The following is a 14411-nucleotide window of genomic DNA, read 5'->3' on the forward strand; positions in this document are numbered from 1 at the left end:
TGTGACCGTACCGCTCCTCATCCTTATGATCTGGTTATTGGGACACTCTGATGATTAATGATTGAAAACATTTTGTAAACAAATACTATTTGGTTTTATTTATGATTGAAAAAGTTTAAATTTGGCGTAAAATTTTTGGATGTTACAAGTTGGTATCAGAGCCTTGGTTTGAGTGAATTGGGGGAAACACACGTGTGAACCTAGACTCAAATCAAGGAAATTTTCGGAATAAAATCTAAAATGGTTTTCAAAATAAAGGATGGAGGATGCAGAGGGTACGATCAGCCGGAGCCTGTAAGTAAACCTCAAAATACCATACAGTTATTGATATTATGATATGTTAGAACAGTATGCTAGTGCTAGGCTAGGGATCTTCAGGAATCGCATGATAGACTTGCCTGATTATATGATGCCTACTAGCCTAGGGTTTCTTGTATATGGAATTGACATCATTACTGTAGTCGTTAGTGTAGGCATCATGGCTGCGCATAATCAAGATCTTATAGCCTGAGAATGTTTGATTCAGTCTTCGGATAGGATTGGATATTTGAAAGTCTATTGGGTCCAGTGTTATATGCGACTCGCCTGCACTAGCACTGCAGGGGTTGACGAAAGTTTCATGGATGTGTGGGTTGTGAGGAGCTGTGAGATCAGTTGTGGGATAGGCGATGTTTCCCTAGGAGTAAGGGTTGAGCGTATATTATGTTGATGATAGTGTTAGGGTGTTGTGGTGATACTTGATTCAAATATGGGTAGGTGTGGAAGGTAGTATGGGCCCGTACTACTGAAAGCACAGGACCCATACGCGTAGCAAGGAAGTCACAACCCCTAGGGTTCGTGGGTTTTGGTCTCCCGATATTATGTTATTTATCTGATGACTTGAGTACATTTTTCATTATGGTGGTGACGAGACGTTTTACTACTGGATCCGGGTCAGGATCAAGATCAGGATCAGGATCGGGAGACGGAGGGTCGGAGGTGCCGATAGTACCTGAGCCCGTGGTACAGATAGGGACAGAGGAGTTGGATGCCAGGATCCGGGAGTATATGCACGACGAGATTGTTGCAGCATTCCGAGTGCAGCTGCCAGAGATGTTTGGGTCGATTAAGACCGCGATGGTTGAGTACTTTGATGAGCGATATGCAGCTCTAGCAGAGACAGCTGCCGCTGCAGGCACATCGGATGTAACTGCTGCAGGGGTTGGAGGAGGAGCCGATAGGACTTTACAGTACCGGGACTTCGATAACACGAAGCCCCAGAAGTTTGATGGTACACAGGATGCGATCATGGCTATGAGGTGGTTATCTGACGTGGAGGGATGTTTCTTCACGTGTTCATGTCCTGCTGACCAGAAGGTCAGGTGTGACCTGAACCTGCTGAGGCTTGGGGAAAAGGACTGGTGGAGAATGACGACAAGGTCGTACACTGATGATCAGCGAGCTGCTATTACTTGGGAGCAGTTCCGGGATATGTTCCGCACCCACTACGTTCCACGCGTTGAGCGGGAGCGGCTTGCTCTGGAGTTTTTGACATTGAGACAGGATGGGGAGTCAGTGATGGAGATCACTCGTATGTTCACAGAGAGGGCTATGTTCTGCCCGGAGTTTGCTTAAGAGCAGTCTTAGATGACTCGTTATCTGAGTATGCTCAAGACTGATATTCGACAGTTTGTTGCTACGCAACGTTGTGAGACTCTTTTGTATCTTCAGGAAGCCGCGAGGCGGCGCGAGTTGGAGATAGAGCTGCAGTTGAAGGAGCAACGTCAGGTTCCGGCACAGTCTCAGCCGGCACCTAAGCGGTCCAAGACCGCTGATACTCGGACCGGGGGTCAGCAGAGCCGCACTTGTGGAAAGTGTGGCAGGGGTCATTTTGGGGTTTGTCGAGCAGTAGGTGGTTGCCACAAATGTGGCAAGGAGGGGTACTATGCCAGGAAATATCGCCAGTCCGCCCCTCCAGCAGATATGAGGATTTGTTACCATTGTCATCAGGTTGGTCACGTGAAGACCAACTGCCCGCCGCTCGCCGCCAATCCGGCACAGGGATCCACACCGGCTACTTTGAAGATTGGGGATGGGAGGCCAGTCAAGGTGGAGCCTCCAAAGGCTCAGGGGCGCGCCTTCCAGCTCACGGCCTAGGAGGCCAAGGCAGCACCGGATATGGTTGCTGGTATGTTTCTATTTTCTGTTTCAGTTATTTTATCTATGTTGTGCTTATCGTTGGTACCTGTGTTTAGGTACGTTTTTAGTAAATTCTTTTCCTACATTTGTTTTATTCGACTCGGGGGCGAGTCAGTCGTTTGTATCTCAGACTTTCAGTAGAGAGTTCAGTGTGTCGGTAGATGAGCTTGATTGTCCGTTGCGAGTTTCGATCGCCAAAGAGCACGGGATTTCTGCTTCTTCGGTTTAACGGGGATGCGAAGTATAGATTTTCGGGGTATCATTCCCGATAGATTTGATTCCTATTCCCATGGGGGAAGTATGTGTGATCGAACGGATGGACTGGCTCAGTCGATTTGGCGCCATGATCGACTGTGAGGGGCAACGAGTAGTAGTTCGAACCCCAAGTGGCGGAGAACTGGTGGTATATGGTGAGGGCACCAGAGTAGGATCAGGGTTTTGTTCGGCCGCCAGGGCTCGACAGTATATTCAGCACGGATGTGCAGGTTATTTAGCGTGTGTGGTGGACACACGGGTCAGGGATCAGACTTCAGTATATGAGGTCTCGGCGGTTAGAGAGTTTGCCGACGTGTTTCCAGAGGAGGTACCTGGAGTGCCTCCGGAGAGGCAGGTGGAGTTCAGGATTGATCTGGTGCCGGGTGCGGACCCTATCGCTAAGGCGCCGTACCGAGTGGCACAGCCAGAGATGTAGGAGTTGTCATCTCAGTTGCAGGAGCTGCTGGGTAAGCAGTTTATTCGTCCGAGTAGTTCCCCATGGGGAGCACCGATCCTCTTCGTCAGGAAGAAGGACGGTTCGCACAGGATGTGCATCAACTACAGGGAGTTGAACAAGCTAACGGTGAAGAACCGTTATCCACTCCCAATGATAGATGATCTTTTCGATCAGCTGCAGGGTGCATCTTAGTTTTCCAAGATCGAGCTGAGATCCGGGTATCACCAGGTCAGGGTGAGGGAGGAAGACATGGAGAAGACCACGTTTCAGACTCGTTATGGTCATTACGAATTCGTGGTGATGCCGTTTGGGCTCACCAACGCGCCGGCAGTGTTCATGGATTTGATGAATCGGGTCTACAGACCGATGCTCGATCGCTCGGTCATTGTGTTCATAGATGATATCTTGGTGTATTCCAAGACCCAAGAGCAGAACGAGGAGCACCTCAGGGAGCTGCTGGAGGTTTTGCGACGAGAACGGCTGTATGCCAAGTTCTCGAAGTGTGAGTTTTGGTTACGAGAGGTCCAGTTTCTTGGACATCTCGTTAACCAGGAAGGGATTTTGGTCGACCCGGCCAAAGTTGAGGCGGTTATGCAGTGGGAGATTCCAAAATCTCCCTTGAGGTCCAGTTTCTTGGGATTAGCAGGGTACTACCGGAGATTCATTTGAGATTTTTCCAAGATTGCAGTACCCCTCACTCGTCTAACGAGGAAGGGGGTGGATTTCCGGTGGGGCCCTGAGCAGCAGAGGGCGTTTGAGACCCTCCGACGATGTTTATGTGAGGCGCCAGTGTTGACGCTCCCCGAGGGAGTCGAGGATTTCGTAGTATTTTGTGATGCGTCTATCACAGGTCTGGGGGTTCTCCTCATGCAGAGGGGACGGGTGATAGCCTATGCATCGGGGCACCTGAAGCCGCATGAGATGAGATACCCTACGCATGATCTTGAGTTGGGAGCGGTGGTATTCGCTCACAAGATTTGGAGGCATTATCTGTACGAGGTCCGATGTACTATATACACGGACCACAAGAGTTTGAGGCACATCATGGATCAGCCGAACCTGAATATGAGGCAACGCAGGTGGCTGGATGTAGTCAAGGACTATGATTGTGAGATCCTTTACCATCCTGGTAAAGCAAATGTAGTTGCGGACGCTTTGAGCCGCAAGTCAGCTGGGGCTACTACCCCAACAAAGTGTATGAGGATAGCGGTGGATTCCCCGCTTGTGAGTTTGATTAGGGATGCTCAGGTTGAGGGCATGAGACCAGAGAACTGGAAGTTGGAGCGAATTAAGGGCGAGAGCACCCGGTTTGTTCAGGATAGCCGCGGATTATTGACCCGACACGGTCGGGTTTGGGTTCTGATGTCCGGAGGGGTCCGACAGACAGTGATGGATGAGGCTCATAAGTCTCACTTTTCTATACACCCGGGGGCCATCAAGATATACCGGGATTTGAGTTTGAGCTACTGGTGGCCATGTATGAAGCGAGAAATCGCTTGGTATGTTGAGATGTACCTGACCTGTAGAATGGTCAAGGCCGAGCATCAGAGGCCGCATGGTAAGCTGCAGCCTCTGGAGATTCCCATGTGGAAATGGGAACATATCATGATAGACTTCATTACGAAATTGCCGAGGACGGAAAAGGGGTTCGATGCTGTATGGGTCATCGTGGATCGGTTGACCAAGAGTGCCCATTTCTTGGCCATACGGGAGAGTTCGTCGGCCGAGAGATTGGCCGATATGTACGTCAGCGAGATTGTCTCTCGCCATGGGGTTCCAGTCTCCATTGTTTCTGATCGGGATGTCAGGTTTACTTCCCGTTTTTGGCAGAAGTTCCATGAGGAACTAGATACGCGGCTGCACTTTAGTACAGCGTTCCATCCGCAGACCGATAGACAGAGTGAGCGAACCATTCAGACCCTCGAAGATATGTTGAGGGCGTGCATCATTGACTTTGGTGGGAGTTGGGATTCCCATCTACCGCTTGCAGAGTTCTCCTACAACAACGGCTATCATTCCAGTATTGGTGCTGCGCCTTTTGAGCTGTTGTCTGGTCGGAGATGTAGAACCCCGGTCTGTTGGAGTGAGGTTGGACACAGAGTGATGGGTCGGACGGAGGTAGTCTTGCAGACTACCGAAAAGATCCTGCAGATCAGACAGCGGCTGCAGACCGCTCAGAGTCGGCAAAAGAGTTACGCTGATAGACGCCGATCGGATTTAGAGTTTCAGGTTGGTGACATGGTACTTCGGAAGGTCTCTCCCTGGAAGGGTGTGATCCGCTTCAGGAAGAGGGGAAAATTGGGTCCCCGTTATATTGGGCCATTCAGGATCATTGCCAAGGTTGGCAGAGTGGCTTATAGGTTAGAGCTACCTGAGGAGCTCAGCTGAATTCATAGCACGTTCCATGTTTCGCAATTGCGAAAGTGTATTATGGATCAGGAGGCAGTAGTATCGCTGGATGATATTCAGGTCGATGAGCGCCTGAATTACGTGGAGAGGCTTGTAGCCATCTTGGAAAGGAAGAAGAAGATTTTGCGGAACAAAGAAATACCTTTGGTAAAAGTGCAGTGGGAGCATCGGAGAGGATCCGAGTGGACATGGGAGCCGGAGGCGGAAATGCGGGAGCATTCCCCGGCGTTGCTTATTCCAGCAGACTTCGAGGGTGAAGTCTAGTTCAAGTGGGGGAGAATTGTAAGGCCCCAATTCTCAGGTATTGTTTAAATAAGAATTTAATTTGTTTCAAGGCCTACTCGACAAATTGGTTGTCCTACTTGTTGAGTAGCAGCGGGTTGGTTCGCGTAATTAGTGGCCTAATCGCCGAGTCCATAAAGGGACTCGACGAGTAGGAGCTGGCAGATGAAACCCTAAATCCCGAGGTTTTGCACCCTATTTAAGGAAGCATAAGCCTCCTTTGGCCTCTTTGCAGTCCTTTGAGAGCTCAAGAAACCCTAATTCGTGTGGTGCTTCATTCTTGTGTGTCTAAAGCTTTGGAGAGGAGATCTTTTGAGAAGAAGAGCTTGGAGAACAAAAGGCTAGGAGCAAGGAAGTGTGGGAAATCAGAAATCTACCTCAGATAGCATCATTTGGAGGTATCAAGTCGTCACCTTTTCTTCTTTTTCCTTCTAGACTTCTTTTGGTTAAGATCTAGGGTTTTTATGGTTTGGTTGAGATGGTAATGTGGGATATGAGCTAGATCTGAAATTATAACTTCAGATCTGTACCCTTCTTGAGTTCTAGAGTCATAAAGCTCCAAATTTGGTCATGTATGAAGCCTCTTTGAGTATGAAACCCCCATTGTGAGCTTGGATTGGACATTAAGAGCCTTTATAGCTATGCATGCACGTAAAGTTTGCAACTTTACGTGAAAAGCATGCCTTAGAAGCTTGGATCTGTAGTTTGGAGCCGCTGCATGGCTCAAATGAGTCTGTATGGCAAAAAGGACTGAAGGGACTCGGTGAGTCGCATGGTCGACTCGAGGAGTCATATGAAGATAGGCATGAATTCGGCGAGTTGGAAGAACAACTCGGCGAGTCCGATGAAGATTGGCGTACACTCGACGAGTGGATGAACAACTCGGCGAGTCGGTTGAGGTTGCCCAATTAATGTATGTGCGGGTAACTGTCGAGTTGCAAGAAGGAAGCTCGATGAGTGGCCTTAGGGTGTCGATCGTAAACCAAAGGAACTCGACGAGTCACCCAGGTGACTCGGCGAGTGGGTTAGTACTTCAAGGAACTCGGCGAGTAGCCGAGGGTACTCAGCGAGTCAAGGTCAACATGGACTGTTGATCTTGACTGACGACTTTGACTTTGACCAAGGTTTGATTAGTTGGCTTATGGGGTACCTTGAAATGTTGGGAACTTATAGGTATGATTATACTATGGTAATAGGTGGTGGAGTTTGTGGCAGTGATCCGAGTGTTGAAGTTTATCTACCGAGTCGACATCTGCAAGGTGAGTTATCCTCACTATATCGATAGGGTCTAAGGCACCAAGGCCGGCCCTTTAGTTGTTATCGTTATGGTATGCTACATGTAGATATGATCTGTTAGATCGAAATTAGGATAGACAGTATGTTATGCTCTTATGATCCGTAGGGATTGATATGTTAGTGACCTGCTAGGTCAGTGCTCTAGTTATGAGAGATTGCTATGTTTGGTGATCAGTGAGATAGATATGTTTGATGTTTGTATATGCTAGTATATGTTAGTAATGCGCACATGGTTATTTGCTTGTTGCTTGGGTTGAGGCAGTCCTGCTTTGTGCTGAAGGCTAACACACCCTATGAGCGGTCCGGGGAGACTGTAGGCCCACGTGGCGGTCCAGTTATGCCGAAGGCTCGGGACAGATTCAGGGAGACTGTAGGCCCTGCAGGGTGGTCCAGTCAGGCCGTAGGCCCAGTATGCATGTTGATGTTATTGGTGATTGATATGGTATTAACAGTGTGGTATTGGTATTTTTGGGGGTAGCTCACTAAGCCCTCGGGCTTACAGTTTTCAGTTTATTGTTTCAGGTACTTCAGGAGATCATGGCAAGGCGAAGGTGTGACCGTACCGCTCCTCATCCTTATGATCTGGTTATTGGGACACTCTGATGATTAATGATTGAAAACATTTTGTAAACAAATACTATTTGGTTTTATTTATGATTGAAAAAGTTTAAATTTGGCGTAAAATTTTTGGATTTTACACAATATGAAAAGAAGACAGGAAATAACAACTGGGGAATGAATGATGACAAGAAGCTTGGGTTTAACAAGGGCAAGCTTCGATGTTACTATTGCCACGAGCCAGGTCATTTTGCTCGTGAGTGTCTGAAGCCAGACAGAAGGATAAGAAATGATAGAACAATGGTTCCAGTGGGCAATAGTCGTGGAAGTGCTGCTATCAACAGTGAGACTGCTAATCTGGCAATGGTTGCTCAGTCCTTTGACTGGGAGGACCAGATTCATGCACTGAATATTTCAGGAACTGAGAGTGCTCACTTTGCTCAAATCGATGATGCTCCAGAAGAGAAAGCTGAGGTTGATCCTGAAGAAGAGATGATGGAGTTGCAGTTTGCCTTTATGGTATCTTCTACTCCAGAACCTGAGAAGAAAGAGGTAAGTAGGTCTTCCTGTTCTCAAACATGCATTGATAATGTCAAAAATTTACTTGAGCATATAGAATTATTCCGTAGAGAGAACGAGGACCTAAAATATGAAGGATATCAACTTAGGAAAGGACAGAAACCCCTGAAGGCTGAATTAGAAGCAAAAATCAAAGACTTTAGGAAGCTTCAGGAAGAGTATAGCAATAAATGTGAAAATTATAGATATGTGACTGAATAACTTGCTGAGTTAACTGCTGAGCTTCACACATGGAAAAACAAATTTGAAAATGCAGATTTTAATTTTAGAAAATTTGATGTGTCGAGTGAAGTAGTTGCAACAATGATGGAAAATAATTTGAGATTTAAAAATAATCAGTCAAAGGGTTTAGGATATGATAAAGTGCCTCCTCCTTTTAATCATACCTATTCTAATAACCCTTTGACAAAAGAAGAAAAGGACAAAGAGCCACATCTTAAATATGGATTTGTGTCAGGAGGTAGTAGTAATGTTGAAAATACTAATGTTTCTACTTCCCATGCAGATCAATCTTTAAGTCAATCAAAGCACGAAGCTGAAGGATGTGTTTCTGAAAATAAAAATGTTTCTGAACCTGCTGTTTTTATTTCAAATGATAACTCCTTTGTTTCTGATGTTAAAATAAATGATGTATCTAGTGATGTTTCTACATCACAAAATGATAACTCAAACTTTTTCGATATATTTGATGAATTGTTTGACAATACCGATGTTTCTGTTTCAAGCACATCCACTTCACCAAGCACACAACATGGTTCACCCTCATCTATTACACAATATGATTCTTGCACATGTTCTTGTGGGAAAAGTAAGGGTGTCAGTAAAGAAAGTAAATTAGACAAAGGCAATACCAGTTACAATAATAATAAGCAAATTTGTTTTAACTGTGGTACTGCCGGTCACATCGCAAGGAATTGTCCTAACAGGGCATTTGTGCATTTTTCTTCTCAAAGAGGAGAGAACGAGTCTCGAGGAAGGTCTTTAACTAGAAAGTCCTCGAGATCTCGCCCTCGAGATGATGATTAGAAGGCTAATCAAAACAAGAAAAGGGCAGTTTTTCAAAAGAACAAACAGGTTTTCAATAATAAAGTCACAAATAGTTTGCCAAAATCAAACAAAGCTAAGCCGAGGTCGGTTTCGTCAAAGAGCAGATCTGGATCTTCAACCACTTCTGGTAGAAAATCCAAGTGCTCTAAGCAAACGGAAAAGAAAAATGTTTCAAAAAAACCCGTGATTTTTCAAAAACCTAAATACCAGTGGGTGCCCAAATTAACTTCCAACCAATCATTGTCATCCTCTGAAAGTGTTTTAAATGATGATTCAAGATCAATAGGCTCAAAAGATAAATCTCTGATCGTAAAGGGTCTACCCAGGAAAGTAATGACCTGGGTCCCCAAATCTAAATGATCCCGCTCATTTTACAGCGACTGTTGCGGAGGAATGTCGTCCGTCCTTGGTATGTCGACAACGGCTGTTCCCGACGTATGACAGGAGACATCTCCCAGTTGAACGACATTCAGACCTTTAATGGGGGATTCGTTTCCTTTGCGGGCCGAGATGGCGGAAAAATTACTCAGAAAGGAACTGTGTCAAATGGAGTGTTGAGTTTCGAGAACGTCAACTATGCTCCCGAGTTAAAGCATAGCCTATTGAGCATCTCCCAGATTTGTGACAAGGGTTATTCAACTCACTTCACTGATAAGGAATGTCTGATTCTGAAGCCAGGCATTGTCATCCCGGATGAGTGGATTCTTGTTAAATCAAAGCGGGATGGAAATGCATATATCATCGACATGAATAGCAACATTCCTGAACAAGTCACCTGCCTCTTTTCAAAAGTCTCAGAACAAAATGTTATGTTGTGGCACCGACGACTCGGTCATGCGAACGCTAAGAATCTGAATCGTCTTTCTAAAAATGAAATGGTGTGTGGCCTACCTGTTAGAGACTTCATAACATTTGAAAAGTGTGTGTCATGTGCCCAGGGAAAGCATCACAGGAAACCACACCTTCCAAAACAAGTCAATTCAATCAGCCAGGTGCTCCAATTATTGCACGTGGATTTATTTGGTTCGGTCAATGTCCTAAGCATCAATAGAAATTCATACTGTCTAGTTGTGATTGATGACTTCTCGCGTTTCACGTGGGTTTTCTTTTTATCCAACAAAGTTGGGGTATCTGATCTGATCAAGAAATTCATCGTAATGATAGAGAACCAAACAAATAACCGGGTGAAGGCACTTCGAACTGATAATGGAACAGAATTCAAGAATGCAGTTCTTGATCACTTTTGTGAAGAAAAGGGAATCGTCCGTCAATATAGTTCCGTTCGCACGCCTCAAAAAAACGGTGTTGCTGAGCGGAGGAATCGAACATTACAAGACGCTGCAAGGACGATGCTGTGTGACTTAAAGTTGCCAGTTTTCTTCTGGGCCGAGGCGATCAACACAGCATGTTATGTTCAAAATCGTGTTCTGATCAACAAAGCTCAGATGAAGACTCCGTATGAAATTCTATATGGTCACAAGCCATCTATCAGCCACTTCCACATATTTGGCTGACCTTGTACCCTTCTTCACCTGGAGTCCAACCCGAAGTTCAATGCCAAAGCTGATGTTATTTTGTGGGGTATGTTGCTCGCACTGCGTACAGGGTCTACAACAAAAGAACAAAGCAAACCGTAGAATCCTTCGATGTGCGCTGGTTGGAGGAGAATGAAACGAATGCTAGAGTGGGTCCTGATTGGCTGTTTGATTACACATCTTTGTTCAAATCGTTCAATGTGTGTTCAGATAGTTCATCTGTTCCAATTACTTGTCCATAATCTTCAAGTCAACAACACGCTCCAGATGCTGATGCCACACCTCTTACTCCTGTTGAAAGAGAGTTCATGTCCAGAGATGCTTCTGCTGCTACTCAAAATTTTATGGCACATCTCTTTCCTGAACAAATATCTAATGAGTTTGTGGCAGATCCCTCTAGCGAGACATGCTCATCTAAAGTGGATCATTCAGCAAATGATGGAGTTATCAACATTCACAATCTTCCCGTTTCATTCAATGACATCAGCCAGGAGATACCTTTTCGTATTCAACGCGATCATCCGATCGAAAATGTCATTGGCCAGCTGGGTGATGGTGTTAGAACAAGAAGTCAGAATGGAGATGTTAATACATGTCTCTATTCTTGCTTTATCTCTCAAATTGAGCCAAAGAATGTTGAAATGACTTTGAATGAGCCTAGCTGGGTAGATGCTATGCACGAAGAGTTAAATCAATTTGAAAAGCTCGGGGTTTGGAAGCTGGTTGAACTGCCTAAGGGCAAAAAGTCTCTTGACACACGCTGGGTATATCGCAATAAGTAGGATGATTCCGGAGTCATAGTGCACAATAAGGCGATATTGGTGGTTCGTGGGTTTAGACAGATCGAGGGTCTTGACTACACCGAGGTTTATGCTCTGGTAGCTCGCTTGGAGGCTATCCGTATCTTCCTTGCATACGCTTCCTACATGAACTTCACGGTTTACCAGATGGACGTCAAGACAGCCTTCTTGTATGGCAAGGTGAAGGAAGAAATCTATGTTGATCAACTCCCTGGGTTTGTTAACTCGAAGTTTCCCAATCATGTCTACAAGTTGGACAAGGCGTTGTATGGGTTACATCAAGCTCCTCAAGCGTGGTATGAAACTCTCACAAAGCACTTGCTCGAGCATGGATATTCTCGTGGCACTATCGATCAAACCTTGTTGATCAAGCATGTGGGTAATGATCAGATTCTTGTTCAGATCTATGTTGACGACATTATCTTCGGGTCTACAAGTCCGCAGCTATGGAAAGAGTTTGAAGGCGTCATGAAAAAGAGGTTTGAGATGAGTTCGTTGGGTGAAATGACCATGTTTTTGGGGCTTCAGGTCCAACAGAAGTCAACCGGAATCTTGCTCCATCAAGCCAAGTATGTGGACGATATGCTGGAGAAGTTAAATGTTCCGAGACGCTAAAACTGCAATGACACCGATGGCCCAAAGACCCCTGCTGACTCCAGATACCGATGGCGAACCCGTAAATCAGACCGACTACAGATCGATGATCGGATTGTTAATGTATCTAACTGCGAGCAGACCAGACATCATGTTTGCTGTTTGTTAATGAGCTCGATATCAGGCCAATCCTAAACTTTCACTTCTTATTGCTGTCAAAAGAATCTTTTGGTATCTCAAAGGCAACCCAAAATTGGGTCTTTGGTATCCGAAAAATTCTGAATTTGATTTATATGCTTTTGCTGACAGTAATTATGGAGGCTGTGAGCTTGATAGGAAATCAACTTCAGGAGGGTGTCAATTTCTCGGTGATCGTTTGGTGTCGTGACAGTGCAAGAAACATCACATCGTCTCAACCTCAACAACAGAAGCGGAATATGTTGTTGCCTCTGCTTGTTGTTCTCAAGTTATATGGATCCAACATCAGCTGTTGGATTATGGTTTGAACTATCTAGAAACCCCTATTTTTTGTGATAATGAGGCTGCAATTCAGATTGCTAAAAATCCAGTCCAGCATTCAAAAACCAAGCACATTGACATCAAAATTCATTCGGCTGGAACAGGTTCCCACTGCTAATAATGTGGCGGATCTGCTCACAAAGCCGTTTAACAAAGCTCGATTCGATGTGCTTGTGAGCTTTTTGAAAATGATACATTTTGAGGACTAATTTTTGCTTTTGGTTAGTTTAAATGTGCGCATTTTAATTTCATTCTCTCGCATGCACAAATTTAGGGGGAGAAATAAACAAAAATAATAAAAAAATTTTAAAATTCAAAATCCAAAAACATTAGAAAATCAGAAAATCAAAAATATGTTGCTAATAGTTTTTGTTTGTAGGTGATGTGTTGGGAAGTGATATAATCATGTGATAAAAGGCAATCTGAATATGTGTAATGTACCAAAAAGTTTAATTGTCTAAGCTTTGTGTTCGATGTGCTGGTAGGCACGAAAGTTTTCAAAATGGACTTGACTAGGATCAGATGAACGTAAGGAATTTAGAGACCTGACAAATCTTGACCTAGATAGTTCTATGTAGCCTGACAATACGACGCTTGGGTAGGTTGAGCAGAGAGATATACACGGGAATCTGCGGATACATTAAATGATCTGTATCTAGAACTGTGGATTAACTTTTCCTCGGTGTGTGAACTTTGTTCTTAATTCCGATATTGACGGGGCAACTGGGGAATTCCGATAAATTAGGTCTGTAGAAAGTTATTTTCTTTCTTTCTTTCTGTTAGTCATATGTTACCTCCTCTGTGTGATCGAAAGATCCGACCTGGACTGCAACATATGCAACTCTGTCTCTCTGCATTTTCTTCTATGCTATTCTTCCTACCTGTTAGGCATATGGTGTCTCCTTTGCGTGACTTACAAATCCTACCTGGTACACAGTATATGCAACCTTCTACTTCTCAATCCCTCTAAACTCTAGTTAGTCATATGTTTCACTCTCTGCGTGATTGGAAGAGATCCAACCTGAGTGTACAACATATGCATTCTAAATATGACTTCTTCCTTAATAATTATTTGCTCATCTGAAGTAAGGAGTATTTTGGAAGTCCTTGATTATTGGGGTATATCAGGAAGCGGGAAACACGTTCTAGTACAACTAAAATTAAACATTTTTAGGTTGTCTGTAGATCTCGCTGCTCAATTTAGGTGGACAACAATACCCTTGGTTGTCGTCAGCTGAATGGTCCTTAGGAAGTTTATCTAGAAACATAGGATCAAATTGTCTTGTCACTTATAGCATGTCCAAAATTTGTCAAAATTTTTCGTGCTTAAGTGGATCACAATACCGGCGATCGACCAGACATGTACATGAAGGTAGAAATACCGATAAGCGGATTAAGGCTGTCTAACAACTTTGATCCCAATATCACAAAAATATTATTAGCATTAGTTGAGGTGAAATTAATGTTAATTCATTTTAATCTCAATTTTAGTTTGATATATATATATATATATATATATATATATATATATATATATATATATATATATATATATATATATATATATATATATTAAATTTGTTTTATTTTTTAAAAATATTATCTGCATTAGAAATTAGTTTCATTTAATTTCAATTTAATTTTATTTAATTTTATTTTATTTTCATTTTTATTTTTATTTTTACTTTTTATTTTTTAAGTCCTTGAAATGCATTATTTTAAAAAAAAAAGTTTATTGAGTTTTTGGGCTTGAGTTCATTATTGGGTTGCAGCCCATTTTCAAGTGAAAGGGAGACTATATAAGGAGGGGTGGCCGGACTCACTCTTGCTCTTCATCAAATCTGGGTTGCCGAAGAGATCTTTGAACCTGCCGCTAAGGAGTACACTGGAATGGTTGCGGAG

This window comes from Lactuca virosa, chromosome 8, assembly GCF_052849685.1.
Source record: "Lactuca virosa cultivar CGN04683 chromosome 8, Lactuca_virosa_CGN04683_v6, whole genome shotgun sequence".
NCBI classification, from domain to species: Eukaryota; Viridiplantae; Streptophyta; class Magnoliopsida; order Asterales; family Asteraceae; genus Lactuca; species Lactuca virosa.